This window comes from Zalophus californianus, chromosome 12 (genome assembly GCF_009762305.2).
Source record: "Zalophus californianus isolate mZalCal1 chromosome 12, mZalCal1.pri.v2, whole genome shotgun sequence".
Classification (NCBI taxonomy): domain Eukaryota; kingdom Metazoa; phylum Chordata; class Mammalia; order Carnivora; family Otariidae; genus Zalophus; species Zalophus californianus.
In genome coordinates, this window is record NC_045606.1 from 48,107,314 (window position 1) to 48,123,923 (window position 16,610).

The 16,610-nt window shown below is 36.6% G+C and overlaps 1 long non-coding RNA gene across 1 annotated transcript in view; it reads right to left on the reverse strand.

Moving 5' to 3' along the window:
• LOC113911466 overlaps positions 1-16,610 on the reverse strand; it is a 65,126-nt gene that overhangs the window by 35,128 nt on the left and 13,388 nt on the right. The window contains exon 2 of the long non-coding RNA XR_003516476.2: positions 4,092-4,201. This is a non-coding gene — a long non-coding RNA (uncharacterized LOC113911466). The remainder of the gene's footprint in view (positions 1-4,091; positions 4,202-16,610) is intronic.

Sequence of the window (16,610 nt, forward strand, 5' to 3'; positions counted from 1 at the left end):
AAGGCTCTCAGCCTTCTAGTGCTTGTGATATAGTAGCCCAACCTTCTGGTTAAAGTGTTTCAATCAATGACTCTCTACCCTCAACTCTCCAATCAGAAATGTTGGTTCTCCCACTAGCATTTCCTTGGTGGGGAAAGTATGATAAACGGGTAAAGTATAGCGTGCGTGCGTGCGTGCGTGTGTGTGTGTGTGTGTGTTTTCTAACTACTTAATGAGCAAAGTACAGAACTCAGTGACACATAAGAATTACTTCTGCAATGTTTGTTTTAAAAGTGGTTTCAAATCTTTGTGGCATGAGGTGGGGTTATATATCCATTGGTCAATAAATTGCAGCTTATGAAATCTGAGCTGCTGAGGTGAAGTTCTATATATTATGTGGGGGAGGGAGGGAGAGAGGGAGGTTGGTCGGTTACTGGGGCAATGGGTGTGAGATCAGGGAGGGGTTTAGAAAAAAAATGACTCAATTTTTATAAATAGCATGCATTCATGGCTCTGTATTTTGTATTAATGAAAAAAGTTTATTTTTAAAATTATTTTAAATCATTTGAAAAGTGTGTCTGGAGACTCTCTGCAATCAGTAATAGATCAAAGAAGGAAGGCATGAGCATGGAGCAGAAGAGCAGACTAGGCAGATTAGAGGTTCTTTGAAGGACTATATGTAACAAAGAAATATGAACGCCTGCTCTCCCAGCCAAGCCCAGGGCCAGGGTCCTGGGAATAGCGACTGGTAGATGCTACTAGATAGTCATGCCTATATATCATTTATAATTGCTGTTGATATATGATTACAGTGTGAAACACATATGGTTTGCTATAGAGTACAGGTCAGTGTTTATCAACTCTTTTGTGTTTTATAATTTCACATGAGAGGAAGAAATCTTTCACTAGTAAAGGGAAGAAGATGAACAACATTGGTCCATAAGTTACTGGTAAAGGATACCAATAAAAGGAAGACCAGTAACCGATATGTCTTGCTGCAGGGCTTCCCTATGCCTTTCTTGTCATGGCACACAGAGAAAATGACAATATTTGTAGAGTTCACTGGAGGAAAGCAGAAGGGATTTAAGAGAGTCCATAAATATCTTTTTGGGGATAAAAAAAGCATTATATTTTCTTGAAATTATATAATTATAAGACACAAAGCAGTAGGGAAAATATTAAATGTTGAATTTCTACCATACTTGCAAATAAAATCTTTTCAAATTTCCTATGAAAAACTTAACTTTCATCTTTATTTTTTTTTAAGTAAACTCTACCCCCAACATGGGGCACGAACTCACGACCCAGAGATTGAGAGTAGCATGCTCCACCAACTGAGCCAGCCAGCTGCCCTAACATTGATCTTTAAACTACTTGCATTTGGCTATGAATTGTGTAAGACTGATGAATCACAGACCTGTACCTCTGAAACAAATAATACATTATATGTTAAAAAATAAAAGAAGATAGTAGGAAGGGAAAAATGAAGGGGGGGGAAATGGAGGGAGAGATGAACCATGAGAGACTATGGACTCTGAGAAACAAACTGAGGGTTCTAGAGGGGAGGGGGTGGGGGGATGGGTTAGCCTGGTGATGGCTATTAAAGAGGGCACTACTGAATGGAGCACTGCGTGTTACATGCAAACAATGAATCATGGAACACTACATCAAAAACTAATGATGTAATGAATGGTGATTAACATAACATAATAAAATAAATTCATTAATTAAAAAAAAATACTTGCATTTGGAGAACTCACCCAGGTCTTTCACTGACAAACGTAATTAATGTTGGCATTATGGAGGGCAAAACTGAACCTCTTCATATGTTATTTCAAACTCGGACTCAGAAAGTGTATGCATATTTAGAGCATGCAACAAGCTTAAATGTCACTAAGAGAGCACAAATGTCAAAAACTGAACTAATTATCCCATATATGTGAAGACAGAGATTGAGACTGCCACTCACAGTTCAGCTTTATTAAGAGTCCTTGTAAAACTTTCCTGCTACTGCAGGCTATATGTCATGGTCTTAGGTATCTGAGACCTGAACTCAGCTATAAACTGGTAGGGTCCCACAACTAGCACAACCTGAACCTGAGTTCTGAATAGATACATACCCATGGATAGAACACCTGTTAGCATGAAGAAAGACTAGTCAGATGGTTGGTTGGCCGCAGGTATTACTAGGAGGGTCTTCTTCAAACATAGTTTTTCGTTGCCATCTTCCAGGATAATTTCAGCGTTGCTCCTGATTGGAGGCTACTGAACCAGGATGTCAGCCACCTCTGGCTCTACCTGCTGGACTTTCCAGCCTGAGAGAATAACTTGCTGTAAATCTGCAACTCATTGTTGAGGCTATGTGCTAGAAAGTTCTACTTTACAAAGCAGTCACTGAACCAGGAAGCTACCTTACTACATGCACACCAGACTTTGGACCATATAGGCCCAGTAATGCTTCAAAAGAGGTATAACCTTACAGTTCTCTTTGATACACTCATCCCAGTAGGCCAGGGGGAAAGGGAAGAGAAGTGCAATGAAGGAGAAAGGATAAATGACTGCTTTTCCAAGAGAACTATTGCATTTTCTCATTAGTATGTATTTCTGGTTGATATCTACAATATAGCAAGTGCTGGTCTCTTTCAGAAAAAAAAAAAATGCTCCCAATTCTTTATTTCTTCCCTACCCTGCAGAGGTAGGAAAAAAATATATTAATTCAGGCAGCACAGTTTCATTGCCTGATTTAGTTGATGGTATTAAATTTATAATGACAGAGAAACAGGCTTATTAACTGAAGGGATAAGGAAAGAAAAATGAGGGGCGCCTGGGTGGCTCAGTTGGTTAAGCGACTGCCTACGGCTCAGGTCATGATCCTGGAGTCCCGGGATCGAGTCCCACATCGGGCTCCCTGCTCGGCAGGGAGTCTGCTTCTCCCTCTGACCCTCTTCCCTCTTGTGCTCTCTCTCATTCTCTCTCTCTCAAATAAATAAATAAAATCTTTAAAAAAAAATACTATTAAGGAAAGAAAAATGAGTATTTCACAATTTTGCTCGATACACCTTAATATTTCTCTTTGATGCATAATAGCTGATGTTCCCAAGATAATCAACTTGCATATTTAAAAACATTATCGCAGCTATTTTTATCATAAAGTAACTTATCCAATACTGAATTAGACTTTGGATCTCTCTGACCTTCAGTCCTTGCTTTGTTTGTCATTTGTGCTCACTGCTAAGCTTCCTGCTTCTCATTCATGGAATTTCTTTCTTTTTTTTTTTCATGGAATTTATTTCTTTCCATGTTTCTTTTTACATGGCCCAATGCTACATCCAGAGGTGCCACAAAAAAATAATATATCGAAAGCAAAAGAATATATTTTTGCGTATATCCATGTAGCACACTATTTTTGAACCACGATCTGTATTTTTCCAGTGTTTTTCCATAATACGTATTTTCCTCTGGAAAAGAGAATTTGAAAAGAATAGCCAAAGCTGTCTTGGAACTTCCACTTTAAATTCAAAACAGATCCCAAAATGTCTACTGGGATATATCTCTAGTATGACTAAGAATGTGCACCTGTGATTACCTAAACCAGCCGAAGAACGGCACCATTGCTTCACATAAACATAGTCACAGATATTTTTATATGGTTATAGAATTTTGTCATAAATCCCATGGCTCAGTGTAAAATTCTATCTGTCCTACAGGTCCACTTTTTGCCTTTAGATAACATTTTACAGCAAAAGCCTGATGTATTGCTTCTGTCACCCTTTGACCACTAAAGGAACTTATAACAGCACAATGGGTGAATAATAAGGAGACAAAGGGAATTCTCTGCCCTTTTGGCTCAGCCCATGCATGTGGTCATAGTTTTCCAACTTTATGATAATAAGGGGAATGCATTTATCATCCCTCTTCTCCTTCTCAAGTTGATCCCCCATTGTTAAGTTTAGCATTTGGCTATTGATAATATAGAATTATTAAATAATATGGAGGGTAATGAGTGAGATGGTCACTTGAGTTTCACAAAGAAATAATAAATGGTAGAGAAAGAGTGCCAGGTTTGAGGGACAAGTTCAGAGAAACATTAACCAAATCAGATGGTTACTTACAATTTCTGAAAGTTAAACTGAAAATTAAAGATAGCTTGAGAGGTCTCAGGCTGGTTTGTGTCATCATGTTCTGCTCCAGCTAAGATAAGCCAATATCAGTGCTTAGGTAACTGCAATAAAAACAAAAATTATTTTCTTCTTTAAAATTATAGACTGTATTTAATAGTCCTTTACCTGAATTATCTATATTTGCTATAACTGAGTATTAGAGAAAACTAATTAAATAACACAGTGATTTCACTTGGATTCAATATTCTCAGTTTTCAAAATGAGGCAAGGAAAAAGAAAAACAACCCAACTTTTTAAATGGGCAAAAGTAATGACCAGGAAGATAATCAAATGATTGAAAAATTGTTCAATATCATGAATCATCAGGAAAATGCAAATTAAAACCAAAATTACATACCTCTAAATACTTAACAGAAAATCTAAAATTTAAAAGACTGAAAATGCCAGATGTTGGTGAGTCTATGGAGCCACCAGAATATTCATACATTGTCAATGAGAATGTAAAATGGTACAAGCACTTTGGGAAAATAATTGGCAGTTCCTTTGTAAAACTAAACAAACGTCTACCCTGTAATCCAGCAATGCTACTCTTAGGTATTTATCTAAGAAAAATGAAAACATGTGTACAACAAAAAGACTTGTACAAGAATATTCACAGCAGCTTTACTGCTAAAAGCTTAAACTGAAAACTATCCCAAGTTTTCATCAAGGGAAGAATGAATAAACAAACTGTAGTATGTTCATATACTGGGATATTACTCAGAGAGGAACAAATCATTACAACAACATGGATAAATCTCAAAATCATTATGCTGAGTGAAAGAACGATTACACAAATAAGTAGATACCATATGATTCAATGGAATGACCATTAAGTCTAAAATGAGTAAAACTGACCTATGCTATAAAAACTGGAACAATGACTGTCTCTGTGGGCAGAGGGCTAGGAGGTGAAGATTGTGTTGGATTTGACATACTAATATTCCATACCTTTAAAGACATTTCAGTTACACAGATGTATATACTCATTAAAATCATGAAATGAGTGGTTGCTGGGAAGGAAGATGGTGGAGGAGGAAGATCCTGAGCTCAACTCCTTCCATGGACATACCAAGACAACAACTCAGGTATTGCAACTCTCCCTGAAAACAACCTGAAGCCTGGTAGAAGAGATCTTCCACAGCTAGTCATGGAGAGAAGGCCACTTTGAAAGGGACAGGTGGGGTGGAGATGTGGTTGGGAGCCAAACCTCCAGTGTGACTAACCACAAACGGGAGGGACATCATAAGCATGGAGGAGCAAGGATATCAGACTCCACACTAGGTACCCTTGGCCCTGGGGACTTGCACTGGGAAGGTGAGTCCCCATAATGTCAGGCTTTGAAAAATCAGTGGGGCTTCACTCCAGGGTCTTTAAAAACCAGTGGGCTTGACTCCAGGAGAACTGAAGGGCAATAGAAGACTAAGTGCCCACCCTTAAAGAGCCAATACACCAAATAACTAAGCCCAAAACCCAACATAGAAGCGGCAGTTTGAAAGTGCCTAGTGCATACGTGAAGATCTATTGACTAATTTTAGGACAAGTGCCAGAGGAACAGACATTGACAGGAACTTTATCTGGGAATGAAGGAGCAGGTGAGAACCATTTTTCTTGCCCTCGTTCAGCCTAGATAGTCAGACACTTGTGGGAGCCTGTGCTAACATGTTGTTAGCACTGTGTATCCCACCCCAGCATCCCTTGTGGACCGGCCCCGCTGAACCTGCCTGTGCGGGCAGATACCACTCCAAAGCAGCTGCCATCCCCCACATTTGGCAGGCAACCCCAGCTGGGACCCATGCCCTCCAAAGCAACTCCTGCTCTGGGGAGAGGGGAAGCTAAACTCACACACCAGTATGCCCACAGCTCCTGTAACTGAGCTTCTCAGTTGGCCAGAAAGGGAGCAAGTGCATGCAGGCCACATAGAGGACACTCCTGGAAAGCCTGGTCCTGGTTATCAGGGAGGACTAGGCTACAGAGCACCACAGGACCCCTTCTATACAAGGCCACCTCTTTTAAGACCAGTATATGTAGGTGACCCATCTAATACTTAAAAACAAGAGAGTTAGCCAAAATGAGGAGACAGAGGAGTAGGTCTCAAATGAAAGGACAAGAAAATGGCACAGAAAAAGAGCTCAAAGAAATGAAGATAAGAAATAGAGTGGATAAAGAGTCCACAGTAATTGTCATAAAGGTACTCACTGGACTTGAGAGAAGAGTGGATGAACTCAGTAAGAATTTCAACAAAGAAAAAATATTAAAAAACCAGTCAGAACTGAAGAACACAATAACTGAAATGAAAAATACACTAGAAGGAATAAATAGATTAGAGGATGCAGAAGAATGGATCAGCAATCTGGAAGACAGGGTCATATAAAGCAACCAATCTGAACAACAAAAAGAAAAAAAGAATATTAAAAAATCAAGATAGGTTAAGAGGTCTCTACATCATCATCAAGTATAATAATATTCACATTATAGGAATCCCAGAAGGATAAGAGAGAGACAAGGAGGCAGAAACCCTATTTAAAGAAATAATAGCTGAAAATTTCACTAATCTGGAGAAGCAAACAGACATTCAGGTCCAGGAATCACAGAAAGCCCCAAACAAGATGAACCCAAGGAAGTCCTCACCAAGATAATAATAACTTAAATGTTAAAGATTAAAGATAAAGGGAGAATCTTAAAAGCAGCAAAAGAAAATGAACAGTTACAAGCAAGAGAAACCTCAGAACGTTATTAGCCAGTTTTTCAGCAGAAACATTGCAAGCCAGAAGAAATTAATATGATATATTCAAAGTGCTGAAAGGAAAAATACCTATAACCCCAAATACTCTACCCAGCAAGGTTATCACTCAGAATTCAAGGAGAGATAAAGAGTTTCCCAGAAAACCAAAAGTTAAAGGAATTCATCACTTCTAAATCAGCTTTATAAGAAATGTTAAAGGGAATTCTTTAAGTAGAAAAAAAAAAGGCCACAACTAGAAGAAAATTATTAAAGAAAAGAATTTCACAGGAAAAAGCAAAAATATAGTAAAGGTAGTAGAATAATCACTTATGAAGCCAATGTGAAATTAAAATGCAGAAGTAATACAATCTACAAATATATCTACAAAAATTAGTCAAGAGATACAAACAAAATGAAAAGATGTAAAAATATGACATATACATAAAACATGGAGGGAGGAGGGAGTAAAAAAATGTAGTACTTTTGTAACATGTTCGAACTTAAGTGACCATCAATTTAAATTAGACAGCCGTACGTATATGATGTTGTATATGAACCTCATGGTAACCATAAACCAAAAACCTATAATAGAAAAATAAAATAAAATAAAATATGGAAAGAAAGGATCCAAGCATAGCACTAAAGAAAACCTTTTAACCACAGGGAAGAGAGCTATAGAGATTATAAGGAACAGAGAAGAACTATAAAAACATCCAGAAAATGATTAACAAAATGGCAATAAGTACATACTTACCAATAATCACTTTAATATATAAATGAACTAAATGTTCCAATCAAAAGACATAGGTAATTCAATGAAGAAATAAGACCTATCTATATGCTGTCTATAAGAAACTCACTTCAAACCTAAAGAGACATATAGACTAACAGTGAAGGAATGGAAAAAAGTACTTCATGCAAACCGATGGAGAAAAAAAAAGTAGGGGTAGCAACACTCATATCAGACAAAATAGTCTTTAAAACAAAAACTTCAACAAGAGACCAAAAAAGGTCATTATATAATGATAAAGGAATCAATTCAACAAGGGAATATAACAATTGTGAATATCTATGCATCCAACATAGAAGCACTTAAATATGTAAAGCAAATATTAACAGACATAAAGGGAAAAATTGACAGCAATACAATAAGAGTAGGGGACCTTAACACCCCACTCACATCAATGGACAGATCATCCAGACAGAAAGTGAACAGGGAAATAGTGCTCTGAATGACACAGGAGACCAGATAGAGTTAACAGATATATACAGAACATTCCATTGCAAAACAGCAGAATACATTTTTTTTTCATTTGCACATGGAACATTCTCCAGGATAGATTTCATGATAGGCCACAAAACATATCTCAATAAATTTAAGAAGACTTCAATCATATTAAACCTCTTTTCCTACTACAATAGAATGAAATTAGAGATCAATTATAAGGGGAAAAAAAACAGAAAAAAAAAAACTGAAAGAAACACAAACATGTGGAGGCTAAATAATATGTTACAACCAATGGGCCAATAAAGAAAACAAAGAAGAAATGAGGAAATACCCAGAGATAAATGAAAATGAAAACACAATGGTCCAAAATCTTTGGGATCCAGCAAAAGTTCTAAGAAGGAACTTTATAGCAACACAGGCCCACCTCAAGAAACAAGAAAAAAATATCCAATAAGCAATTTAACCTTACACCTAAAGGAACTAGAAAAAGAAGAACAAAGCCCAAAGTCAGCGGAAGGAAGGAAATAATAAATATCAGAGAAGAAATAAATGACAAAGAAACAAACACACAAAAACAATAGAAAAGATCAATGAGACATGAGTTTGTACTTCGAAAAGACAGACAAAATTGGTAAACCCTTAGCAGGACCAATCAGAAAAAAAAAGAGAGAGAGGACTCAAATAAGATCAGAAATGAAAGGAGATGTTACAACTGACACCATAGAAATACAAAAATTATAAGAAATTACTATAAAAATTATATGCCAACAAATTGGACAATCTAGAAGAAATGAAATTCCCAGAAACATACAACTTTCCAAGACTGAATCAGGAAGAAAGACAGAATTTGAACAGACCAAGAGCTAGTGACCAAATTTATTGGTTATCAGGAAACTTTCAATGAACAAAAGTCCAGTATCAGATGGCCTCACATGTTAATTCTACCAAATATATAAGGAAAAGTTAATACCTATCTTTCTCAAATTACTCCAAAAAAAGAATAATGGTTCCAAACATAATCTATGAGGCCAGCATTACTATGATACCAAAATCAGAGACACTACAAAAAAAGAAAATTATAGACCAACATCCCTGATGAACACGGATGCAAGAATCCTCAACAAAATATTAGCAAACTGAATTCAAAACTGCACTAAAAGGATTATTCACCACAATCAAATGGGATTTATTCCAGGGATGCAAGAATAGTTTAATATATGCAGAATCAAGGTATTGATTAACAAGATAAAGGATAAAAACCATATGATCATCTCAACAGATGCAGAAAATGTTCTGATAAAATTCAACATCCATTAATGATTAAAAACTCTCAACAAAAGTAGGTTTAGAGGGAACATATCTCAACTTAATAAAGGCAAATACACATGACAAACACAGCTAACATCATACTCAACAGCAAAAAGCTAAAAGCTTTCTTCCTAACAACAGGAACAAGACAAGGATTTCCATTCTCACCGCTTGTATTCAACATAGTACTGGAAGTCAGAGCCAGCAATTAGGTAACAGAAAGAAATAAAAGGCATTCAATTTGGTAAGGAAGATGTTAAACTGTCAATACTTGCAGATGACTTATACTATATAACTGAGGGTTACTGGAGGGGAGATGGGCAGGGGGATGGGCTAACTGTATGATGGGTATTAGGGAAGGCACTTGTGATGAGCATGGGGTGTTATATGTAAGTGATGAATTGCTAAATTCTACTGCTGAAATTAATATTACACTATATTTTAACTAACTAGAACCTAAATAAAAACTTGAAACATTAAAAAAATTAAAAAATGAGACGGCCTGAATAGACATTTTTCCAGAGAAGACATACAGATGGCCAACAGACAGGAAAAGATGTTCATCATCACTTACCATCGGGGAAATGCAAATCAAAAAAACATGAGATATCATCTCACACAAGTCAGAATGGCTGGTATCCAAAAGAGAAGAAGTAACTTGTGTTAGTGAGGATGCGGAGAAAAAGTAACCCCAATGCACTGTTGGTGGAAATGCAAATTGGTGCCGCCACTGTGGAAAACAATATGGAGGTTCCTCAAAAAACTAAAAATAGAACTACCATATAATCCAGTAATTCCACTTCTGCATATTACCTGAAGAAAACAAAACACTAATTCAAAAAGACCTATGCACCTCTATATTTATTGCAGCATTATTTACAATAGCCAAGATATGGAAGCAACCTATGTGTCTATTGATAGATGAATGGATAAAGAAGATGTGCTAGATATAAACAATGGAATATTACTCAGCCATAAAAAGAATGAACTCTTGCAATTCAAGACAGCATGGATGGACCTATAGGGTATTATGCCAAGTAAAATAAACCAGGCAGAGAAAGACAAATACCATATGATTTCACTTATACGTGGAATCTAAAAAATAAAACAAATTAACAAACAAATAAGCAATAACAAAGAAACAGGATCATAATATAGAGAACAAACTGGCTTCCAAAGGGGACGGGGCACAAAATAAGTGAAGGGAATAAAGGGATGCAAACTTCCAGTTACAAAATAAATAAGCCACAGCCATGAAAAATAGAGTATAGGGAATATAGTCAATAATAGTGTAACACTCTTGTCATGGTGAGCATTTCAAAATGTATATAATTTTCTATCACGAAGTGGTACACCTATAACTAATATTATATGTCAACTATATTTCAATTTAAAAAAATCATCAAATGATACACAAGATTTGTACGTTTTACCTTACATAAAATTTACCTCATCAGAAAAGTGAATAATACTGAACTCTAGTTGATGATATGCATATTAAGTGTTTTGAGGTAAAGAATATTGATTATCCTCAGCTAATCTGAAAATGCATCAGAAAAATTAGATGGATGGATGGATAAAGATACCAACAGATAGACAGGTGAAAACTGAAGCCAGCAAAACTATAGAACATAGTGCTGATTACTGGTATTCACCATGTAAAACTTTTAAATGTTATGTACGTTTAGAAGTTGTTATAATAAAATATTAGATAAAAATCAGGCAGATATTTTTTCCTTTCTTCATTTGCATTGCTCCTGAAAACTAAAAGTTAAAATGAAAAAAATAAAAACAAAAGAAATATTGAATATAGCTGTCTCTAAGCAAGGCTGTTATGTTCTCCTAGCTATTTGGCTTAAACCAGCATCCGCATGATTGTTTAACATGGAAGTAATGATTTTCTTACCCAGAGCACAGAAAATAATGAAAAATGTGGGTTAGCCAGGGAATATGTGATGAACCTGGCATATAGGCATCCATACCTACACCATGCCAATGGGCAAATGGCAGAAGTTCTATATATAGGAGTAGGAAGACCTAATGATAAAACCCAACACTAAATGATAAATAAGGCTTTGAAGTCAGGGCCATCTAAGTTGGAATTCAGGCTCGCCTCCTATTAGCTTTGTTTCCCTGTAAACATTATTGAATCTTTTATTATTATTATTGATTGGTTATTGATTTTATTAAATCTTGTTTTTATCATTTACCTAATGGGAGAATTACTGGCATGTACCATTGGGGGTCATTCTGGGGAATAACAAAGTACTCTGGGTATTTTTTTAAAGATTTTTATTAATTTAAGATTTTTATTAATTTTAATGAGAGAAGGAGAGAGCACAAGCAGTGGGAGGAGCAGAGAGAGAGGGAGAAGCAGACTCCAAGCTGCGCAGGGAGTCTGATGTGGGGCTCCATCCCAGGACTCCAGGATCACAACCCAAACTGAAGGCAGACAGCTAATCGACTGAATCACCCAGGTGTCCCCAAAGTACTATGGGTATTAACAATTACTATACACATTCACACACATACTCATACCTGGAGAAGGGAGAAAAGAAAATAAATTATCTTTGATGAAATTTAAAGAAAAGTTTTTGAGCAAAGGATTTAATGATATAATAGGGAGATAGAAAGTATTGAACTACACAGCTCCTAGTTTTTCATTTATTTTTTTTCACTGTGTGGGTTGCAGATATTTCCCCCCTTTAACACTGAAGCGGTGACAGCAATGATTATTGCTAAGTACAGGTTTGAATGAAAAGCCACACTATGGAATATTTTACTTTCCAAGAAAATCTTCTCACAACCTTCTCATAAATAAATGGGGTTAGAGTCAAGGAAACTGGGCTAAATCCCTCCCTTACCCTTTGGACTGTTTCCAAATCATTCATCATGGACACAGAAGGATGGGAGCTTCTCTTCGGCATATATCTTAGGGAGGTCTGGCAGGGTTAAGGGAAAGAGACAAAGAAGCCTATGCTCAAATATCCTGGGTATTTTTCCCAATCTGCTTAAAAAAAAAAAAAAAAAACAAAAACATGCGCAGCATTCTTTTGGCAATAAATCCTCCATGTGCTTACATTGGAGGTGCTGAAAATTGCTTGGATAGATCAAAATTGTATCTGGAGCTTTTTGCATATCAGTGTTCAGACAAACGAAGTTGAAAATTTCTCTTTCTAGATCCTATAGTCAACACCCTCTGAGAATTGCTAATGGTTTTTACTGGATTAGAATTGATTAGCTCTTCTGATTTGAGTGGTATCCATTTCAATTACACCACTACTTCCCAGGCAAGGAGAATGATCTTGTGCAGGGGCACTAGGCCAACTTGAGGGCAAAAATATTCTGGTCCCAGGGAAATTATGCATGGTGTGTAAGAGTCACAAAATCCATGATAGATTGTTCTGTGCAATGGCTCTTAAGTCTGCTTAGGATCCCATGTCCTATTTTAAATCTTTGAAATGAAATTTCATGCCACAGGGTTCTCCATGAGAAGAAAGGTTAAAGGAAAAAAATAAAGACTAAAGCCAATGTAAGACAGAACACCTTTTATGGTATGAATGGCTCTTAAAACTCTTTTTCCTTTCCCTAAAAAAAAAAAAAAAAAAAAAAAAAAAGTTTTATTGTTAACTGTTTCATTTTGGGGGTATAAAATTATTTATGGAGTTTAGAGTAGAAAGCCACCATGCCTTATCTTTTCCTGGCTCCTATTTTTGAAAAAAAAAAATTTTGCCTAATTGTGGTATGGCAGGACTTTAAGTAAAAAGTGCATTTTACAATTTCTTTAATTAAACATGATCAAAGGTCCCCTTAGAGCACTGGAATGAGCATTTTCCTAGTTATGTGGCACTGTCTATATTCTTTTAACATGGCCATCGGCTCGATGTCCATGTTGTTGGTTCAATAGTTCCTTTTCTATGGACGACCAAAATTTTCCATTCTTTGAAACCTAGTGTTTTACTATACGCAGATGAAACACACCTGTTTCTGATATACAACCACTTTCAATTCTTGTTAGCTGTGAAAAATTCCTGAAAAGGAAAAAATCTGTGTTCCCCATGCTGGTATAAAATATAATTTGGAGCTTCACATTGTTGATTAAAAGAAAAAAAATAGCAAGCATCTACTATGTGCAGGGAAGCTGCCATAGAATTCAACAAATCTGAAAATGTTTATTGAGCACCCACTCTGGGTCAGGCTCTCTTGCATGATCTAAAAGGTAGGTGAAGAAAACAAAAACAGAAACAAAAATAATAAGTAATAATAAGTAGGGAAGAAAGGAAGTAGAGAGTCCTGAGGGCAGGAAGACTTTTAAGTAAGATGATCAGGGTCCCCTGTATTTGGAGAAATAAGATTATAATGGGGAAATCCGAAGAAAGATTGAAGAAAGTGAGGGTGTAAGCAATGCAGGTCTTTGGGGGAAGACCCAGCACAGGGAGCAACAAGGGCCTTGAGGTAGGAGAATACTGAACACTCTTAAAGAAAAAGAAAGCAGGCCAGTGATACCACAAGTAAATGCCTGAGGTGGGAAGCACTAAGAGATGATCACATAGAGGAAAAGGGCATCAAATTATGTAGGGTCTTGTAAGCCATTATAAAGACTTGGGGTTTTACCATGAGTAAGATGGGATCTTTTAGAAGAGTAGAATGAGGGAAGACAGTATCTAAGTTTTAATAAAACACCTCAATCAGTATGGTTGCTCTGTTGAATATGTGTACACTATGGGATGTGAGTGCAGAAGAAGAGAAACCAGTTAACAAGCCACTGAGTACCTCAGATGAGAGATGATTATGGCTTGGATGAGGGTCATAGACATGGAATGGTGAGAAGGGTCAGATTATGAATATATTTTGAAGATAAAATGAGCAGAATTTGTTGAAAGGTTGGATGAATGCATTGAGAAAGAGATGAATCAATGATGATTCTAAGATATTAGTTAGCATCTGCTAATGAAGGGAAGATGGGGGTAAAGCAGATTTGGGGGAGCAGCAAATTGGGATTTCTGTTTTGGACACATTACATTTGAGACGCCAAGGAAAAGATCTTTGCCAAGCAAAGATGATTCTCATGAAGGTAGAGACAACCGTCTGGAGTTGAGGGTAGAGGTACAGGCTGGACATATATATTTGTGTGTCATCAGATGATTCACACATATACGGAACCATAGGCAGCTAATGGGTTGAGGGCTGAAATGACAATAAAGTGAGCAGAGCCATGCAGCTGTGGACCTTAGCCATTGCTAAGCACTTAGCACTAACCTAGCACTTAGCCATTGCAAGGTTAACTGTTGGTGTTCTGTTAAGAGTCCAGACCAATGAGCCAAAGCCAAAAACCAAACAACCAATCAAACAAACAAACAAACAAACAAAACCCATAACCCCCAAAGCTAAAAAGAAATGGCCATTGAGGTGGGGGGGGGGGGCGGAATTGAGAAAGCATGATGTCCAAGAAACCAAGTGAAAAAAAATTAAATAAATATATTTTGTGATATGTGCAAACAATTCTTTAGCCTATAAAGAAGATAAAAGGATATAAAAATATTCCACATTTAGTATAGTAAGTGGTAAGTGCTACAAAAGATTTTAAAGCCAATGTTGAAAGGTGGGTGGAAACATGACTGGTGGAAGAAGAGGAAGAGAGGAGATTTATATTAGAGGGAACATCTTATAAAGAAGTGCCGAGAAGTGAAAACACAAGGTATATTTGAGGTATAGTGGGTAGTTCAACCTAGCCTGGGAGTATAGAATGCATTGCCCCTTTTCTTCATACTTCTGAGGCAGGATTCCTGGGGTCGAAAGACGTTCAGAATTTGCTGCGTGCATGTGTGCATGCATGTGTGTTTGCCAAATCTCCAGAAACAAAAGATATAAGAAGTTAATATAATATTGAAACTTACTTTATTTTCAATCTTTTACTCACAATCTAACTCTCAGCTCTCAAATTTTGTGTTTTCATCTGTAAATACAGTAATAGCTATGTAAAACATCTATCTCTATCTGTTTAGCGTCTGTGGAGTGCTTGTTCTATGTAAACTCTGAGGAAAGGAAAAAGAGGCATCATTTTTGCATAAATATGCAAAAATATTCATTGCAATGCAAGTCTCTACCATGAGCCAATTACGGAGCTGGGAGGGAGAAAGTAGAGAAATATGAATAAGATAAGGCTCACTCTCTGAACTGTTGCATAAATTTAATAGGACAGGCTGCCCTAATAGTTGGAAAATAGAAAATTCATGCTATAGATTCGTGGAGTTTGGCCTGGCATAATCTGACCTATACTCCAGTTGCTCCACGGAGACAGAGGAAGCTCTCTTGCCTACAATCGCATACAAAATTCCAAGGATAGCAGTCATCATCTCTGGGGTCAGAACATCTCATGGCATTGAAGAAAGGAAAAGATAGAAACACAAGGAATCACACAACATTTTATTTTTAGTAACAGAAAGTAACTTAATATATTCCATTCCTCCAAGACAAACATGGTAAATTTTCTTACAGATTGGTTAATGTGAATTTTAATCTTAGGGCCAATTTCACAGGTATTTTCCCCATCTTTGTATTCCCAGGGGCAGAGTGGGACGGACTGAGTCAGAGGACCCATTGTCCAATCCAAACTCAGACATGAATTCACCCCTTAGTCTCTTTATAGCTCAGGTGTCTCATTTGCAAAATTGAGAATGAGGGTAGTGGTGTAAAGTGAGAAAGAACACTTTGGAGTCATACAGACTTAGTAGTTATATGTGATTAGGCAAGCTACTCAATGTCCGAATTTCAGTTGTTAAACAGCAAATTAGAGAAAAACAGGTCCTACACAATGTTGTCATGAGGATTAAGAGATCAGGTACAGAAAATTTCTGGCACATAATAGACACTCAATAAATGTTCATTTCCTTCCTTGTTTTAACTTGAGCATTTCAGTTCCAATATAATGTCAAGACTTAATTCTAGAAAAAAAATTAGAAATTTTAGAGTTTTAAAGAAAAGAAATTATAGAGTTTTAGTACTATTAGCTGTTTTGAAACATTTTTTTAAATTTGCATCCAGTCTGTCTTAGAGCAAAAAGACAGCTTCTATCTTTAGGGTAAAAATAAAGAACTTACAGAGAGCATGTACCACATGAACAGTGAGAAAAAACAAAACAAAACTGATATTCCTCTTGAGAGAAGTTTTAAGATTACTTGGGTGGGGGGAATAGAAGGAAAGAAGGGAG